The sequence below is a fragment of the Amia ocellicauda genome, unplaced genomic scaffold, assembly GCF_036373705.1.
Source record: "Amia ocellicauda isolate fAmiCal2 unplaced genomic scaffold, fAmiCal2.hap1 HAP1_SCAFFOLD_214, whole genome shotgun sequence".
Taxonomy (NCBI): Eukaryota; Metazoa; Chordata; class Actinopteri; order Amiiformes; family Amiidae; genus Amia; species Amia ocellicauda.
In genome coordinates this window covers 13854-33958 of record NW_027102777.1, presented here as the reverse complement: position 1 = coordinate 33958, position 20105 = coordinate 13854, and the positions used below count along the sequence as shown (strand labels likewise).

Genomic DNA, 20105 nt, shown 5'->3' with positions numbered 1-20105 from the left:
TATTTGAGTCTTAAGAAACTTGACCCTTGGAACAAACAGGGCCCTGCTTTCCTCAAAGACTTTGTCTTCAAGTAACTACGGTGGAACCCTGCTTACAAAGAAGATTTTGTGCACAACCTTGGAGCCTTCAAACCAATGGAAAATCTGTTTGGAAAAGACTCTACATTCGCGAAACCCCAACTTCCAGGTGCATCGACTGAGTGGAAGTTCTTGGACAAAGCTGAACCGGACTGCCTTTGTTCCAACCACACGGACCTCGTGCCGTGTGCTGTTATCTGAGCCCGAAGCCAGAGAGGCCTCTCTGCGACGAAGTTCAGATAAGTTTAACAGTTTGGAGTTTGTGATTCATGACATTTAAGAAATCAATTAGAAATGTTAATCTGTGATTCATAACTCTAGAATGTGTAATATCATTTAGTTTTCTTAAATATAAATGTGTGTTGCATTCAACTGTTTTGTTGATAATTTTAGAAATAAAATCTGTCAACGCCGAGAAATATCTTCTCATTCCTGTTTAACTGTTTAGTCTGAAATTGACACAAGTCAATAGACGTTAGATTATTGGTGGCCCTGCCTATCCTTGATCATTGAATAATAATCAGTTAAGGGAAATTGTGGTAACAAGTAACGATAGGATCTTTCTCGGCACCTAAACGTAAATGAGACTGATATATATATAACGAGAAGTTACCTGACATAAATACTAACCTGCGTAGTTATTTAATGTCTGACTAACAATACTAACGAGAGACTCACCTTCGTCTTACTAACCGGTATTGTAGTTAATGTGTTTATAACCTTTTTTGTTTAACGATTTGTGTGTTATCATATGCGATCCCATGGTCTTTGATTTGGTCACGGAAGTGATTTGTCTTTGATTTGTTGATCTAGAGTTGAATTTTGATTAGCTTTTCCCTTTTGTATAATTAGTGTAGTGCTACATTTAGTCTTTGTTTTTGAATAAATTTAACAATTTATATCTTTGGAATTGGTGTCTGTGTCCAATTATTACAGAAATTGAGTTCTACAAGATTCCAGGATTCGTGATAAGGTGATACTATAAATTCACTTCTTAAATTGAAATTTATAAGTGTACCTTACGATACAACTGATAGCACTGCAACTCAGTGTAGGTGTGCGTTCAGTCCGGCAAACACAACATTTCAGTTATGAAACGCTTTCTACAGGTGATGTATAAATGTAATATTTTCACACATTTGAATAAGTTTGATTTGATACAAGATTTATGAAGTTGACCAAACAAAATGACATAATATTTTTCAGGGGATAAAAATCTCACGACACAATTGGGTAGTCCTCACGGCACACGGGTTGAAAACCACTGAGCCAAGCCACGGTGCTTCTTGGCTTTGCACGGCCACTGAGACTGCCAGGGGAAGACGGTGAGAAGCTTCCCTTCGATAGCTCAGTTGGTAGAGCGGAGGACTGTAGGTTTCAGGCAGCGGGCATCCTTAGGTCGCTGGTTCAATTCCGGCTCGAAGGAAGGCGTGATTATGGTTTGACATCGGTTTTGGACGAGCTCCCAAATGTCAAGCCATTGGAATTGCATGAGGACAAGGAGAAAACACCGGAAATTCGGATTTGCTGTGGAGAACTCGCATTGCCCAAACATCTCATATGCATGTGACCCTTTTCACCCTGAGCCCAGTTTTCTAAACCGGCCAGAAAGCGGTCTGGAACAATCATGAAGCCAACACATTGTGAAGCACTTCACTGAAGCCCGGGTAGCTCAGCCGGTAGAGCATCAGACTTTTAATCTGAGGGTCCAGGGTTCGAGTCCCTGTTCGGGCGCCTTGTTGACCGAGGGCCATGATGGTGAAAAGCCTGGATGGCCTTCCAGGTGACAATGAAATATGCAGTTGCGTCTAGGCAAGGTGTCTAGTCCTCTTTGCTTCTTTCGGCAAATATCCAGCCTGGGCAAGTGTTGTCTTCCAGAGGCAAGTCAAGCCAGGAACTCTGAGAGATGTTTTTGCCGTTGACGACGTGTCACTTTAGAACAGCACAACATGCATCTCTACTTGACTTGGCACAATCTGTGAGGGTTGGGCCAACACAACGTGTCCACACATTTGCAGGCGTCTTGAAATACTTGGAATGACCTGTGGCCCCATGCCATGCAGAAGTCCACAGCTATGCGTGTCAGCATGCTCTGCTCCTCATCCCCAATGTGCCACTTGTAAGAACTTTGTAAAAAGCGACAGAGAACATGATCAGCAAAGAAACACAATTCTCCTGAGAACGACAATCATCGTGCCGATCGTAATCTCAGTGCATACCTGGATGCCCAACAAGCCAAGCCAGTGGTTCCCAAGCGTTGTAATGCCACGGCACACTTTGCTGAGACCAAAAACCTTCGCGGCGCACCAACATGAAAAAAAAAAAAACGGATTTACTAGGTATTGTCTCACCTGAATGGCAACAGGCTGCTAAAACTATTATCACACGCACATTGCATGTTAAAGTATGTCAGTAAGGGAGTAATTTAAAGGGCAAATGTGTGAAGTGCAAGGAGTGGCCCTTAGTGGTTAGGTAAAAAAGTACACAGACAAACTAAATAATCCCTTGATACAAATCATTTATTTAGTGCAGACAGACCAAGACCAGCCACAATAAACTATTCGCAGTAAATATAAATTCACAGCAAAATAGGTTCAGTTCACAATATCCTATAACAAGCTGTATTTAACGAAGTAGTTAAACGTTACAAAGGGCATTACAATTGTTGAAAAACAATAGCACACGGATCAAACATGCTATCCCCGCCATTTTATTCGATTTGATTAGACGTTTCGCGACCGAAATGTTTTGTGTGCAGACTGAACGCACACCTGAGCCAAGCACGATCACTATACATATCCACAGTTAATCTAAGCAGTATCATATTGTAACCGTTTCGGTCTGTTATCAACCCTTCCGGATCCAAAACCAGGAGTCAGACACCCTTTTCGGTGGACATGCTGTTGACTTCTCACAAGCACCATCTGCCTTCACAAAGGCAGCGCTAGCAGTGGAAAGAACGAAGAACTGCAGGAGAAACGCCGGTGCTATTTAGAGCCCGATTATTCAACACAGAGGGGGAAAACCAAGGCCAAATGAGACTTAGAGGAACAGGAGACATCCAACAACAGTATAAAGATAAAAAGGAATTCACCACATGTCCCTTTAATCAATTGCCTTGCAGTTCCACTGTGTAGCGTTATGTTGGGTGTATTTTGATAAGAGCATTTGGGCTCTGAGCTGAAGCACTGATCTAAAGAAGACCTCTCCACCCCCAAAGTTATCAGATTTCCTTTGCTCATCAGCTTGGAACTGGTTTGCATCAAAGTGACAGTTTTGGGGAGGATGGCACCGAGAAGAGGCCAAATAGGTTGAATCCTGCTATGAGATGTCTGGAGAAAGGGGCCTGTAGGTGATAAAAACTCTTTGAAGTGGACGAGAGCCGAAATCCCGACATAGTGCTACGAACCCGGGCCAACCGGCATTTCCAAAAGATGGCATGGATTGACATCAGTCATAAATCAAGCCCCCCTCCATTAGGACACTGGGGGCTGAAACCGAAATCCAATCTCAAGAACTCAAGAACCAATCACCTATTGATCTGACAGACTATAAGGAACAGTGCACAGTCTCTCTCTCTCTCTCTCTCTCTCTTTCTCTCTCTCTCTCTTTCTCTCTCACCTGAACCAGTAACTCGCTGCCACAGCTCAACCTGTAGCTCTGTTGCCCGAACCGGAACCAGAAACCAACCAAGTCTTTGCCGGCAACAGAAGAGTTAAACTGGGAGAAGGAGATTGAGCCGTACGAAGAATTCTTTTAAAGGACTTTATTAAATAAAGAACTTTACAGACTGCGCATGCCCGCCTGTGCCCACCTGATCAGTGGAGTTTTACAGCTGGACAATTGAGTAAGTCGAATGTATATGAAAGTGTTCAGTCATTTAAATAGCTATTTGAGTCTTAAGAAACTTGACCCTTGGAACGAACAGGGCCCTGCTTTCCTCAAAGACTTTGTCTTCAAGTAACTACGGTGGAACCCTGCTTACAAAGAAGATTTTGTGCACAACCTTGGAGCCTTCAAACCAGTGGAAAATCTGTTTGGAAAAGACTCTAATTTCGCGAAACCCCAATTTCCAGGTGCATCGACTGAGTGGAAGTTCTTGGACAAAGCCGAACCGCACTGCCTTTGTTCCAAACCACACGGACCATGTGCCGTGTGCTGTGATCTGAGCCCGAAGACAGAGAGGCCTCTCTGCGACGAAGTTCAGATAAGTTTAACAGTTTGGAGTTCATGATTCATGACATTTGAGAAATCAATTCGAAATGTTATTCTGTGATTCAAAACTCTAGAATGTGTAATATCATTTAGTTTTCTTAAATATAAATGTGTGTTGCATTAAACTGTTTTGTTGATAATTTTAGAAATAAAATCTGTCAACCCTGAGAAATATCTTCTCATTCCTGTTTAACTGTTTAGTCTGAAATTGACACAAGTCAATAGACGTTAGATTATTGATGGCCCTGCCTATCCTTGATCATTGAATAATAATCAGTTAAGGGAAATTGTGGTAACAAGTAACGATAGGATCTTTCTCGGCACCTAAACGTAAATGAGACTGATATATATATAACGAGAAGTTACCTGACATAAATACTAACCTGCGTAGTTATTTAATGTCTGACTAACAATACTAACGAGAGACTCACCTTCGTCTTACTAACCGGTATTGTAGTTAATGTGTTTATAACCTTTTTTGTTTAACGATTTGTGTGTTAGAGCATCAGACTTTTAATCTGAGGGTCCAGGGTTCGAGTCCCTGTTCGGGCGCCTTGTTGACCGAGGGCCATGGTGGTGAAAAGCCTGGATGGCCTTCCAGGTGACAATGAAATATGCAGTTGCGTCTAGGCAAGGTGTCTAGTCCTCTTTGCTTCTTTCGGCAAATATCCAGCCTGGGCAAGTGTTGTCTTCCAGAGGCAAGTCAAGCCAGGAACTCTGAGAGATGTTTTTGCCGTTGACGACGTGTCACTTTAGAACAGCACAACATGCATCTCTACTTGACTTGGCACAATCTGTGAGGGTTGGGCCAACACAACGTGTCCACACATTTGCAGGCGTCTTGAAGTACTTGGAATGACCTGTGGCCCCATGCCATGCAGAAGTCCACAGCTATGCGTGTCAGCATGCTCTGCTCCTCATCCCCAATGTGCCACTTGTAAGAACTTTGTAAAAAGCGACAGAGAACATGATCAGCAAAGAAACACAATTCTCCTGAGAACGACAATCATCGTGCCGATCGTAATCTCAGTGCATACCTGGATGCCCAACAAGCCAAGCCAGTGGTTCCCAAGCGTTGTAATGCCACGGCACACTTTGCTGAGACCAAAAACCTTCGCGGCGCACCAACATGAAAAAAAAAAAAACGGATTTACTAGGTATTGTCTCACCTGAATGGCAACAGGCTGCTAAAACTATTATCACACGCACATTGCATGTTAAAGAATGTCAGTAAGGGAGTAATTAAAAGGGCAAATGTGTGAAGTGCAAGGAGTGGCCCTTAGTGGTTAGGTAAAAAAGTACACAGACAAACTAAATAATCCCTTGATACAAATCATTTATTTAGTGCAGACAGACCAAGACCAGCCACAATAAACTATTCGCAGTAAATATAAATTCACAGCAAAATAGGTTCAGTTCACAATATCCTATAACAAGCTGCACAAAGGCAGCGCTAGCAGTGGAAAGAACGAAGAACTGCAGGAGAAACGCCGGGGCTATTTAGAGCCCGATTATTCAACACAGAGGGGGAAAACCAAGGCCAAATGAGACTTAGAGGAACAGGAGACATCCAACAACAGTATAAAGATGAAAAGGAATTTACCACATGTCCCTTTAATCAATTGCCTTGCAGTTCCACTGTGTAGCGTTATGTTGGGTGTATTTTGATAAGAGCATTTGGGCTCTGAGCTGAAGCACTGATCTAAAGAAGACCTCTCCACCCCCAAAGTTATCAGATTTCCTTTGCTCATCAGCTTGGAACTGGTTTGCATCAAAGTGACAGTTTTGGGGAGGATGGCACCGAGAAGAGGCCAAATAGGTTGAATCCTGCTATGAGATGTCTGGAGAAAGGGGCCTGTAGGTGATAAAAACTCTTTGAAGTGGACGAGAGCCGAAATCCCGACATAGAGCTACGAACCCGGGCCAACCGGCATTTCCAAAAGATGGCATGGATTGACATCAGTCATAAATCAAGCCCCCCTCCATTAGGACACTGGGGGCTGAAACCGAAATCCAATCTCAAGAACTCAAGAACCAATCACCTATTGATCTGACAGACTATAAGGAACAGTGCACAGTCTCTCTCTCTCTCTCTCTCTCTCTCTATCTCTCTCTCTCTCTTTCTCTCTCACCTGAACCAGTAACTCGCTGCCACAGCTCAACCTGTAGCTCTGTTGCCCGAACCGGAACCAGAAACCAACCAAGTCTTTGCCGGCAACAGAAGAGTTAAACTGGGAGAAGGAGATTGAGCCGTACGAAGAATTCTTTTAAAGGACTTTATTAAATAAAGAACTTTACAGACTGCGCATGCCCGCCTGTGCCCACCTGATCAGTGGAGTTTTACAGCTGGACAATTGAGTAAGTCGAATGTATATGAAAGTGTTCAGTCATTTAAATAGCTATTTGAGTCTTAAGAAACTTGACCCTTGGAACGAACAGGGCCCTGCTTTCCTCAAAGACTTTGTCTTCAAGTAACTACGGTGGAACCCTGCTTACAAAGAAGATTTTGTGCACAACCTTGGAGCCTTCAAACCAGTGGAAAATCTGTTAGGAAAAGACTCTAATTTCGCGAAACCCCAACTTCCAGGTGCTTCGACTGAGTGGAAGTTCTTGGACAAAGCCGAACCGCACTGCCTTTGTTCCAAACCACACGGACCATGTGCCGTGTGCTGTGATCTGAGCCCGAAGACAGAGAGGCCTCTCTGCGACGAAGTTCAGATAAGTTTAACAGTTTGGAGTTCATGATTCATGACATTTGAGAAATCAATTAGAAATGTTATTCTGTGATTCAAAACTCTAGAATGTGTAATATCATTTAGTTTTCTTAAATATAAATGTGTGTTGCATTAAACTGTTTTGTTGATAATTTTAGAAATAAAATCTGTCAACCCCGAGAAATATCTTCTCATTCCTGTTTAACTGTTTAGTCTGAAATTGACACAAGTCAATAGACGTTAGATTATTGGTGGCCCTGCCTATCCTTGATCATTGAATAATAATCAGTTAAGGGAAATTGTGGTAACAAGTAACGATAGGATCTTTCTCGGCACCTAAACGTAAATGAGACTGATATATATATAACGAGAAGTTACCTGACATAAATACTAACCTGCGTAGTTATTTAATGTCTGACTAACAATACTAACGAGAGACTCACCTTCGTCTTACTAACCGGTATTGTAGTTAATGTGTTTATAACCTTTTTTGTTTAACGATTTGTGTGTTATCATATGCGATCCCATGGTCTTTGATTTGGTCACGGAAGTGATTTGTCTTTGATTTGTTGATCTAGAGTTGAATTTTAATTAGCTTTTCCCTTTTGTATAATTAGTGTAGTGCTACATTTAGTCTTTGTTTTTGAATAAATTTAACAATTTATATCTTTGGAATTGGTGTCTGTGTCCAATTATTACAGAAATTGAGTTCTACAAGATTCCAGGATTCGTGATAAGGTGATACTATAAATTCACTTCTTAAATTGAAATTTATAAGTGTACCTTACGATACAACTGATAGCACTGCAACTCAGTGTAGGTGTGCGTTCAGTCCGGCAAACACAACAATTCAGTTATGAAACGCTTTCTACAGGTGATGTATAAATGTAATATTTTCACACATTTGAATAAGTTTGATTTGATACAAGATTTATGAAGTTGACCAAACAAAATGACATAATATTTTTCAGGGGATAAAAATCTCACGACACAATTGGGTAGTCCTCACGGCACACGGGTTGAAAACCACTGAGCCAAGCCACGGTGCTTCTTGGCTTTGCACGGCCACTGAGACTGCCAGGGGAAGACGGTGAGAAGCTTCCCTTCGATAGCTCAGTTGGTAGAGCGGAGGACTGTAGGTTTCAGGCAGCGGGCATCCTTAGGTCGCTGGTTCAATTCCGGCTCGAAGGAAGGCGTGATTATGGTTTGACATCGGTTTTGGACGAGCTCCCAAATGTCAAGCCATTGGAATTGCATGAGGACAAGGAGAAAACACCGGAAATTCGGATTTGCTGTGGAGAACTCGCATTGCCCAAACATCTCATATGCATGTGACCCTGAGCCCAGTTTTCTAAACCGGCCAGAAAGCGGTCTGGAACAATCATGAAGCCAACACATTGTGAAGCACTTCACTGAAGCCCGGGTAGCTCAGCCGGTAGAGCATCAGACTTTTAATCTGAGGGTCCAGGGTTCGAGTCCCTGTTCGGGCGCCTTGTTGACCGAGAGCCATGATGGTGAAAAGCCTGGATGGCCTTCCAGGTGACAATGAAATATGCAGTTGCGTCTAGGCAAGGTGTCTAGTCCTCTTTGCTTCTTTCGGCAAATATCCAGCCTGGGCAAGTGTTGTCTTCCAGAGGCAAGTCAAGCCAGGAACTCTGAGAGATGTTTTTGCCGTTGACGACGTGTCACTTTAGAACAGCACAACATGCATCTCTACTTGACTTGGCACAATCTGTGAGGGTTGGGCCAACACAACGTGTCCACACATTTGCAGGCGTCTTGAAATACTTGGAATGACCTGTGGCCCCATGCCATGCAGAAGTCCACAGGTATGCGTGTCAGCATGCTCTGCTCCTCATCCCCAATGTGCCACTTGTAAGAACTTTGTAAAAAGCGACAGAGAACATGATCAGCAAAGAAACACAATTCTCCTGAGAACGACAATCATCGTGCCGATCGTAATCTCAGTGCATACCTGGATGCCCAACAAGCCAAGCCAGTGGTTCCCAAGCGTTGTAATGCCACGGCACACTTTGCTGAGACCAAAAACCTTCGCGGCGCACCAACATGAAAAAAAAAAAAACGGATTTACTAGGTATTGTCTCACCTGAATGGCAACAGGCTGCTAAAACTATTATCACACGCACATTGCATGTTAAAGTATGTCAGTAAGGGAGTAATTTAAAGGGCAAATGTGTGAAGTGCAAGGAGTGGCCCTTAGTGGTTAGGTAAAAAAGTACACAGACAAACTAAATAATCCCTTGATACAAATCATTTATTTAGTGCAGACAGACCAAGACCAGCCACAATAAACTATTCGCAGTAAATATAAATTCACAGCAAAATAGGTTCAGTTCACAATATCCTATAACAAGCTGCACAAAGGCAGCGCTAGCAGTGGAAAGAACGAAGAACTGCAGGAGAAACGCCGGGGCTATTTAGAGCCCGATTATTCAACACAGAGGGGGAAAACCAAGGCCAAATGAGACTTAGAGGAACAGGAGACATCCAACAACAGTATAAAGATAAAAAGGAATTCACCACATGTCCCTTTAATCAATTGCCTTGCAGTTCCACTGTGTAGCGTTATGTTGGGTGTATTTTGATAAGAGCATTTGGGCTCTGAGCTGAAGCACTGATCTAAAGAAGACCTCTCCACCCCCAAAGTTATCAGATTTCCTTTGCTCATCAGCTTGGAACTGGTTTGCATCAAAGTGACAGTTTTGGGGAGGATGGCACCGAGAAGAGGCCAAATAGGTTGAATCCTGCTATGAGATGTCTGGAGAAAGGGGCCTGTAGGTGATAAAAACTCTTTGAAGTGGACGAGAGCCGAAATCCCGACATAGTGCTACGAACCCGGGCCAACCGGCATTTCCAAAAGATGGCATGGATTGACATCAGTCATAAATCAAGCCCCCCTCCATTAGGACACTGGGGGCTGAAACCGAAATCCAATCTCAAGAACTCAAGAACCAATCACCTATTGATCTGACAGACTATAAGGAACAGTGCACAGTCTCTCTCTCTCTCTCTCTTTCTCTCTCTCTCTCTTTCTCTCTCACCTGAACCAGTAACTCGCTGCCACAGCTCAACCTGTAGCTCTGTTGCCCGAACCGGAACCAGAAACCAACCAAGTCTTTGCCGGCAACAGAAGAGTTAAACTGGGAGAAGGAGATTGAGCCGTACGAAGAATTCTTTTAAAGGACTTTATTAAATAAAGAACTTTACAGACTGCGCATGCCCGCCTGTGCCCACCTGATCAGTGGAGTTTTACAGCTGGACAATTGAGTAAGTCGAATGTATATGAAAGTGTTCAGTCATTTAAATAGCTATTTGAGTCTTAAGAAACTTGACCCTTGGAACGAACAGGGCCCTGCTTTCCTCAAAGACTTTGTCTTCAAGTAACTACGGTGGAACCCTGCTTACAAAGAAGATTTTGTGCACAACCTTGGAGCCTTCAAACCAGTGGAAAATCTGTTTGGAAAAGACTCTAATTTCGCGAAACCCCAACTTCCAGGTGCATCGACTGAGTGGAAGTTCTTGGACAAAGCCGAACCGCACTGCCTTTGTTCCAAACCACACGGACCATGTGCCGTGTGCTGTGATCTGAGCCCGAAGACAGAGAGGCCTCTCTGCGACGAAGTTCAGATAAGTTTAACAGTTTGGAGTTCATGATTCATGACATTTGAGAAATCAATTAGAAATGTTATTCTGTGATTCATAACTCTAGAATGTGTAATATCATTTAGTTTTCTTAAATATAAATGTGTGTTGCATTAAACTGTTTTGTTGATAATTTTAGAAATAAAATCTGTCAACCCCGAGAAATATCTTCTCATTCCTGTTTAACTGTTTAGTCTGAAATTGACACAAGTCAATAGACGTTAGATTATTGGTGGCCCTGCCTATCCTTGATCATTGAATAATAATCAGTTAAGGGAAATTGTGGTAACAAGTAACGATAGGATCTTTCTCGGCACCTAAACGTAAATGAGACTGATATATATATAACGAGAAGTTACCTGACATAAATACTAACCTGCGTAGTTATTTAATGTCTGACTAACAATACTAACGAGAGACTCACCTTCGTCTTACTAACCGGTATTGTAGTTAATGTGTTTATAACCTTTTTTGTTTAACGATTTGTGTGTTATCATATGCGATCCCATGGTCTTTGATTTGGTCACGGAAGTGATTTGTCTTTGATTTGTTGATCTAGAGTTGAATTTTGATTAGCTTTTCCCTTTTGTATAATTAGTGTAGTGCTACATTTAGTCTTTGTTTTTGAATAAATTTAACAATTTATATCTTTGGAATTGGTGTCTGTGTCCAATTATTACAGAAATTGAGTTCTACAAGATTCCAGGATTCGTGATAAGGTGATACTATAAATTCACTTCTTAAATTGAAATTTATAAGTGTACCTTACGATACAACTGATAGCACTGCAACTCAGTGTAGGTGTGCGTTCAGTCCGGCAAACACAACATTTCAGTTATGAAACGCTTTCTACAGGTGATGTATAAATGTAATATTTTCACACATTTGAATAAGTTTGATTTGATACAAGATTTATGAAGTTGACCAAACAAAATGACATAATATTTTTCAGGGGATAAAAATCTCACGACACAATTGGGTAGTCCTCACGGCACACGGGTTGAAAACCACTGAGCAAATATCCAGCCTGGGCAAGTGTTGTCTTCCAGAGGCAAGTCAAGCCAGGAACTCTGAGAGATGTTTTTGCCGTTGACGACGTGTCACTTTAGAACAGCACAACATGCATCTCTACTTGACTTGGCACAATCTGTGAGGGTTGGGCCAACACAACGTGTCCACACATTTGCAGGCGTCTTGAAATACTTGGAATGACCTGTGGCCCCATGCCATGCAGAAGTCCACAGCTATGCGTGTCAGCATGCTCTGCTCCTCATCCCCAATGTGCCACTTGTAAGAACTTTGTAAAAAGCGACAGAGAACGTGATCAGCAAAGAAACACAATTCTCCTGAGAACGACAATCATCGTGCCGATCGTAATCTCAGTGCATACCTGGATGCCCAATAAGCCAAGCCAGTGGTTCCCAAGCGTTGTAATGCCACGGCACACTTTGCTGAGACCAAAAACCTTCGCGGCGCACCAACATGAAAAAAAAAAAAACGGATTTACTAGGTATTGTCTCACCTGAATGGCAACAGGCTGCTAAAACTATTATCACACGCACATTGCATGTTAAAGTATGTCAGTAAGGGAGTAATTTAAAGGGCAAATGTGTGAAGTGCAAGGAGTGGCCCTTAGTGGTTAGGTAAAAAAGTACACAGACAAACTAAATAATCCCTTGATACAAATCATTTATTTAGTGCAGACAGACCAAGACCAGCCACAATAAACTATTCGCAGTAAATATAAATTCACAGCAAAATAGGTTCAGTTCACAATATCCTATAACAAGCTGCACAAAGGCAGCGCTAGCAGTGGAAAGAACGAAGAACTGCAGGAGAAACGCCGGGGCTATTTAGAGCCCGATTATTCAACACAGAGGGGGAAAACCAAGGCCAAATGAGACTTAGAGGAACAGGAGACATCCAACAACAGTATAAAGATAAAAAGGAATTCACCACATGTCCCTTTAATCAATTGCCTTGCAGTTCCACTGTGTAGCGTTATGTTGGGTGTATTTTGATAAGAGCATTTGGGCTCTGAGCTGAAGCACTGATCTAAAGAAGACCTCTCCACCCCCAAAGTTATCAGATTTCCTTTGCTCATCAGCTTGGAACTGGTTTGCATCAAAGTGACAGTTTTTGGGGAGGATGGCACCGAGAAGAGGCCAAATAGGTTGAATCCTGCTATGAGATGTCTGGAGAAAGGGGCCTGTAGGTGATAAAAACTCTTTGAAGTGGACGAGAGCCGAAATCCCGACATAGTGCTACGAACCCGGGCCAACCGGCATTTCCAAAAGATGGCATGGATTGACATCAGTCATAAATCAAGCCCCCCTCCATTAGGACACTGGGGGCTGAAACCGAAATCCAATCTCAAGAACTCAAGAACCAATCACCTATTGATCTGACAGACTATAAGGAACAGTGCACAGTCTCTCTCTCTCTCTCTCTCTCTCTCTTTCTCTCTCTCTCTCTTTCTCTCTCACCTGAACCAGTAACTCGCTGCCACAGCTCAACCTGTAGCTCTGTTGCCCGAACCGGAACCAGAAACCAACCAAGTCTTTGCCGGCAACAGAAGAGTTAAACTGGGAGAAGGAGATTGAGCCGTACGAAGAATTCTTTTAAAGGACTTTATTAAATAAAGAACTTTACAGACTGCGCATGCCCGCCTGTGCCCACCTGATCAGTGGAGTTTTACAGCTGGACAATTGAGTAAGTCGAATGTATATGAAAGTGTTCAGTCATTTAAATAGCTATTTGAGTCTTAAGAAACTTGACCCTTGGAACGAACAGGGCCCTGCTTTCCTCAAAGACTTTGTCTTCAAGTAACTACGGTGGAACCCTGCTTACAAAGAAGATTTTGTGCACAACCTTGGAGCCTTCAAACCAGTGGAAAATCTGTTTGGAAAAGACTCTAATTTCGCGAAACCCCAACTTCCAGGTGCATCGACTGAGTGGAAGTTCTTGGACAAAGCCGAACCGCACTGCCTTTGTTCCAAACCACACGGACCATGTGCCGTGTGCTGTGATCTGAGCCCGAAGACAGAGAGGCCTCTCTGCGACGAAGTTCAGATAAGTTTAACAGTTTGGAGTTCATGATTCATGACATTTGAGAAATCATTTAGAAATGTTATTCTGTGATTCATAACTCTAGAATGTGTAATATCATTTAGTTTTCTTAAATATAAATGTGTGTTGCATTAAACTGTTTTGTTGATAATTTTAGAAATAAAATCTGTCAACCCCGAGAAATATCTTCTCATTCCTGTTTAACTGTTTAGTCTGAAATTGACACAAGTCAATAGACGTTAGATTATTGGTGGCCCTGCCTATCCTTGATCATTGAATAATAATCAGTTAAGGGAAATTGTGGTAACAAGTAACGATAGGATCTTTCTCGGCACCTAAACGTAAATGAGACTGATATATATATAACGAGAAGTTACCTGACATAAATACTAACCTGCGTAGTTATTTAATGTCTGACTAACAATACTAACGAGAGACTCACCTTCGTCTTACTAACCGGTATTGTAGTTAATGTGTTTATAACCTTTTTTGTTTAACGATTTGTGTGTTATCATATGCGATCCCATGGTCTTTGATTTGGTCACGGAAGTGATTTGTCTTTGATTTGTTGATCTAGAGTTGAATTTTGATTAGCTTTTCCCTTTTGTATAATTAGTGTAGTGCTACATTTAGTTGTTTTTGAATAAATTTAACAATTTATATCTTTGGAATTGGTGTCTGTGTCCAATTATTACAGAAATTGAGTTCTACAAGATTCCAGGATTCGTGATAAGGTGATACTATAAATTCACTTCTTAAATTGAAATTTATAAGTGTACCTTACGATACAACTGATAGCACTGCAACTCAGTGTAGGTGTGCGTTCAGTCCGGCAAACACAACATTTCAGTTATGAAACGCTTTCTACAGGTGATGTATAAATGTAATATTTTCACACATTTGAATAAGTTTGATTTGATACAAGATTTATGAAGTTGACCAAACAAAATGACATAATATTTTTCAGGGGATAAAAATCTCACGACACAATTGGGTAGTCCTCACGGCACACGGGTTGAAAACCACTGAGCCAAGCCACGGTGCTTCTTGGCTTTGCACGGCCACTGAGACTGCCAGGGGAAGACGGTGAGAAGCTTCCCTTCGATAGCTCAATTGGTAGAGCGGAGGACTGTAGGTTTCAGGCAGCGGGCATCCTTAGGTCGCTGGTTCAATTCTGGCTCGAAGGAAGGCGTGATTATGGTTTGACATCGGTTTTGGACGAGCTCCCAAATGTCAAGCCATTGGAATTGCATGAGGACAAGGAGAAAACACCGGAAATTCGGATTTGCTGTGGAGAACTCGCATTGCCCAAACATCTCATATGCATGTGACCCTTTTCACCCTGAGCCCAGTTTTCTAAACAGGCCAGAAAGCGGTCTGGAACAATCATGAAGCCAACACATTGTGAAGCACTTCACTGAAGCCCGGGTAGCTCAGCCGGTAGAGCATCAGACTTTTAATCTGAGGGTCCAGGGTTCGAGTCCCTGTTCGGGCGCCTTGTTGACCGAGGGCCATGATGGTGAAAAGCCTGGATGGCCTTCCAGGTGACAATGAAATATGCAGTTGCGTCTAGGCAAGGTGTCTAGTCCTCTTTGCTTCTTTCGGCAAATATCCAGCCTGGGCAAGTGTTGTCTTCCAGAGGCAAGTCAAGCCAGGAACTCTGAGAGATGTTTTTGCCGTTGACGACGTGTCACTTTAGAACAGCACAACATGCATCTCTACTTGACTTGGCACAATCTGTGAGGGTTGGGCCAACACAACGTGTCCACACATTTGCAGGCGTCTTGAAATACTTGGAATGACCTGTGGCCCCATGCCATGCAGAAGTCCACAGCTATGCGTGTCAGCATGCTCTGCTCCTCATCCCCAATGTGCCACTTGTAAGAACTTTGTAAAAAGCGACAGAGAACATGATCAGCAAAGAAACACAATTCTCCTGAGAACGACAATCATCGTGCCGATCGTAATCTCAGTGCATACCTGGATGCCCAACAAGCCAAGCCAGTGGTTCCCAAGCGTTGTAATGCCACGGCACACTTTGCTGAGACCAAAAACCTTCGCGGCGCACCAACATGAAAAAAAAAAAAAAGGATTTACTAGGTATTGTCTCACCTGAATGGCAACAGGCTGCTAAAACTATTATCACACGCACATTGCATGTTAAAGTATGTCAGTAAGGGAGTAATTAAAAGGGCAAATGTGTGAAGTGCAAGGAGTGGCCCTTAGTGGTTAGGTAAAAAAGTACACAGACAAACTAAATAATCCCTTGATACAAATCATTTATTTAGTGCAGACAGACCAAGACCAGCCACAATAAACTATTCGCAGTAAATATAAATTCACAGCAAAATAGGTTCAGTTCACAATATCCTATAACAAGCTGTATTTAACGAAGTAGTTAAACGTTACAAAGGGCATTACAATTGTTGAAAAACAATAGCACACGGATCAAACATGCTATCCCCGCCATTTTATTCGATTTGATTAGACGTTTCGCGACCGAAATGTTTTGTGTGCAGACTGAACGCACACCTGAGCCAAGCACGATCACTATACATATCCACAGTTAATCTAAGCAGTATCATATTGTAACCGTTTCGGTCTGTTATCAACCCTTCCGGATCCAAAACCAGGAGTCAGACACCCTTTTCGGTGGACATGCTGTTGACTTCTCACAAGCACCATCTGCCTTCACAAAGGCAGCGCTAGCAGTGGAAAGAACGAAGAACTGCAGGAGAAACGCCGGTGCTATTTAGAGCCCGATTATTCAACACAGAGGGGGAAAACCAAGGCCAAATGAGACTTAGAGGAACAGGAGACATCCAACAACAGTATAAAGATAAAAAGGAATTCACCACATGTCCCTTTAATCAATTGCCTTGCAGTTCCACTGTGTAGCGTTATGTTGGGTGTATTTTGATAAGAGCATTTGGGCTCTGAGCTGAAGCACTGATCTAAAGAAGACCTCTCCACCCCCAAAGTTATCAGATTTCCTTTGCTCATCAGCTTGGAACTGGTTTGCATCAAAGTGACAGTTTTGGGGAGGATGGCACCGAGAAGAGGCCAAATAGGTTGAATCCTGCTATGAGATGTCTGGAGAAAGGGGCCTGTAGGTGATAAAAACTCTTTGAAGTGGACGAGAGCCGAAATCCCGACATAGAGCTACGAACCCGGGCCAACCGGCATTTCCAAAAGATGGCATGGATTGACATCAGTCATAAATCAAGCCCCCCCCCATTAGGACACTGGGGGCTGAAACCGAAATCCAATCTCAAGAACTCAAGAACCAATCACCTATTGATCTGACAGACTATAAGGAACAGTGCACAGTCTCTCTCTCTCTCTCTCTCTCTTTCTCTCTCACCTGAACCAGTAACTCGCTGCCACAGCTCAACCTGTAGCTCTGTTGCCCGAACCGGAACTTGAAACCAACCAAGTCTTTGCCGGCAACAGAAGAGTTAAACTGGGAGAAGGAGATTGAGCCGTACGAAGAATTCTATTAAAGGACTTTATTAAATAAAGAACTTTACAGACTGCGCATGCCCGCCTGTGCCCACCTGATCAGTGGAGTTTTACAGCTGGACAATTGAGTAAGTCGAATGTATATGAAAGTGTTCAGTCATTTAAATAGCTATTTGAGTCTTAAGAAACTTGACCCTTGGAACGAACAGGGCCCTGCTTTCCTCAAAGACTTTGTCTTCAAGTAACTACGTTGGAACCCTGCTTACAAAGAAGATTTTGTGCACAACCTTGGAGCCTTCAAACCAGTGGAAAATCTGTTTGGAAAAGACTCTAATTTCGGGAAACCCCAATTTCCAGGTGCATCGACTGAGTGGAAGTTCTTGGACAAAGCCGAACCGCACTGCCTTTGTTCCAAACCACACGGACCATGTGCCGTGTGCTGTGATCTGAGCCCGAAGACAGAGAGGCCTCTCTGCGACGAAGTTCAGATAAGTTTAACAGTTTGGAGTTCATGATTCATGACATTTGAGAAATCAATTAGAAATGTTATTCTGTGATTCAAAACTCTAGAATATGTAATATCATTTAGTTTTCTTAAATATAAATGTGTGTTGCATTAAACTGTTTTGTTGATAATTTTAGAAATAAAATCTGTCAACCCCGAGAAATATCTTCTCATTCCTGTTTAACTGTTTAGTCTGAAATTGACACAAGTCAATAGACGTTAGATTATTGGTGGCCCTGCCTATCCTTGATCATTGAATAATAATCAGTTAAGGGAAATTGTGGTAACAAGTAACGATAGGATCTTTCTCGGCACCTAAACGTAAATGAGACTGATATATATATAACGAGAAGTTACCTGACATAAATACTAACCTGCGTAGTTATTTAATGTCTGACTAACAATACTAACGAGAGACTCACCTTCGTCTTACTAACCGGTATTGTAGTTAATGTGTTTATAACCTTTTTTGTTTAACGATTTGTGTGTTAGAGCATCAGACTTTTAATCTGAGGGTCCAGGGTTCGAGTCCCTGTTCGGGCGCCTTGTTGACCGAGGGCCATGAGGGTGAAAAGCCTGGATGGCCTTCCAGGTGACAATGAAATATGCAGTTGCGTCTAGGCAAGGTGTCTAGTCCTCTTTGCTTCTTTCGGCAAATATCCAGCCTGGGCAAGTGTTGTCTTCCAGATGCAAGTCAAGTCAGGAACTCTGAGAGATGTTTTTGCCGTTGACGACATGTCACTTTAGAACAGCACAACATGCATCTCTACTTGACTTGGCACAATCTGTGAGGGTTGGGCCAACACAACGTGTCCACACATTTGCAGGCGTCTTGAAATACTTGGAATGACCTGTGGCCCCATGCCATGCAGAAGTCCACAGCTATGCGTGTCAGCATGCTCTGCTCTTCATCCCCAATGTGCCACTTGTAAGAACTGTGTAAAAAGCGACAGAGAACGTGATCAGCAAAGAAACACAATTCTCCTGAGAACGACAATCATCGTGCCGATCGTAATCTCAGTGCATACCTGGATGCCCAACAAGCCAAGCCAGTGGTTCCCAAGCGTTGTAATGCCACGGAACACTTTGCTGAGACCAAAAACCTTCGCGGCGCACCAACATGAAAAAAAAAAAAAAGGATTTACTAGGTATTGTCTCACCTGAATGGCAACAGGCTGCTAAAACTATTATCACACGCACATTGCATGTTAAAGTATGTCAGTAAGGGAGTAATTAAAAGGGCAAATGTGTGAAGTGCAAGGAGTGGCCCTTAGTGGTTAGGTAAAAAAGTACACAGACAAACTAAATAATCCCTTGATACAAATCATTTATTTAGTGCAGACAGACCAAGACCAGCCACAATAAACTATTCGCAGTAAATATAAATTCACAGCAAAATAGGTTCAGTTCACAATATCCTATAACAAGCTGCACAAAGGCAGCGCTAGCAGTGGAAAGAACGAAGAACTGCAGGAGAAACGCCGGGGCTATTTAGAGCCCGATTATTCAACACAGAGGGGGAAAACCAGGGCCAAATGAGACTTAGAGGAACAGGAGACATCCAACAACAGTATAAAGATAAAAAGGAATTCACCACATGTCCCTTTAATCAATTGCCTTGCAGTTCCACTGTGTAGCGTTATGTTGGGTGTATTTTGATAAGAGCATTTGGGCTCTGAGCTGAAGCACTGATCTAAAGAAGACCTCTCCACCCCCAAAGTTATCAGATTTCCTTTGCTCATCAGCTTGGAACCGGTTTGCATCAAAGTGACAGTTTTGGGGTGGATGGCACCGAGAAGAGGCCAAATAGGTTGAATCCTGCTATGAGATGTCTGGAGAAAGGGGCCTGTAGGTGATAAAAACTCTTTGAAGTGGACGAGAGCCGAAATCCCGACATAGAGCTACGAACCCGGGCCAACCGGCATTTCCAAAAGATGGCATGGATTGACATCAGTCATAAATCAAGCCCCCCTCCATTAGGACACTGGGGGCTGAAACCGAAATCCAATCTCAAGAACTCAAGAACCAATCACCTATTGATCTGACAGACTATAAGGAACAGTGCACAGTCTCTCTCTCTCTCTCTCTCTCTCTCTCACCTGAACCAGTAACTCGCTGCCACAGCTCAACCTGTAGCTCTGTTGCCCGAACCGGAACCAGAAACCAACCAAGTCTTTGCCGGCAACAGAAGAGTTAAACTGGGAGAAGGAGATTGAGCCGTACGAAGAATTCTTTTAAAGGACTTTATTAAATAAAGAACTTTACAGACTGCGCATGCCCGCCTGTGCCCACCTGATCAGTGGAGTTTTACAGCTGGACAATTGAGTAAGTCGAATGTATATGAAAGTGTTCAGTCATTTAAATAGCTATTTGAGTCTTAAGAAACTTGACCCTTGGAA

At 42.7% G+C, this 20105-nt stretch overlaps 6 non-coding genes across 6 annotated transcripts; all 6 read left to right on the top strand.

Annotated features, from left to right (window-relative positions):
- Positions 1–1415: 1415 nt before the first annotated feature.
- Positions 1416–1504, top strand: trnay-gua (transfer RNA tyrosine (anticodon GUA)). Its single transcript is given in 2 exon segments — positions 1416–1452; positions 1469–1504. It is a non-coding gene; the product is annotated as a tRNA-Tyr (tRNA).
- Positions 1505–1739: 235 nt separating this feature from the next.
- On the top strand, positions 1740–1812 carry trnak-uuu (transfer RNA lysine (anticodon UUU)). Its single transcript has one exon. It is a non-coding gene; the product is annotated as a tRNA-Lys (tRNA).
- Positions 1813–8109: 6297 nt separating this feature from the next.
- On the top strand, positions 8110–8198 carry trnay-gua (transfer RNA tyrosine (anticodon GUA)). The gene is given in 2 exon segments: positions 8110–8146; positions 8163–8198. It is a non-coding gene; the product is annotated as a tRNA-Tyr (tRNA).
- A 226-nt stretch (positions 8199–8424) lies between these two features.
- On the top strand, positions 8425–8497 carry trnak-uuu (transfer RNA lysine (anticodon UUU)). The gene has a single exon. It is a non-coding gene; the product is annotated as a tRNA-Lys (tRNA).
- A 6340-nt stretch (positions 8498–14837) lies between these two features.
- trnay-gua (transfer RNA tyrosine (anticodon GUA)) lies at positions 14838–14926 on the top strand. Its single transcript is given in 2 exon segments — positions 14838–14874; positions 14891–14926. It is a non-coding gene; the product is annotated as a tRNA-Tyr (tRNA).
- A 235-nt stretch (positions 14927–15161) lies between these two features.
- trnak-uuu (transfer RNA lysine (anticodon UUU)) lies at positions 15162–15234 on the top strand. Its single transcript has one exon. It is a non-coding gene; the product is annotated as a tRNA-Lys (tRNA).
- Positions 15235–20105: the final 4871 nt, after the last annotated feature.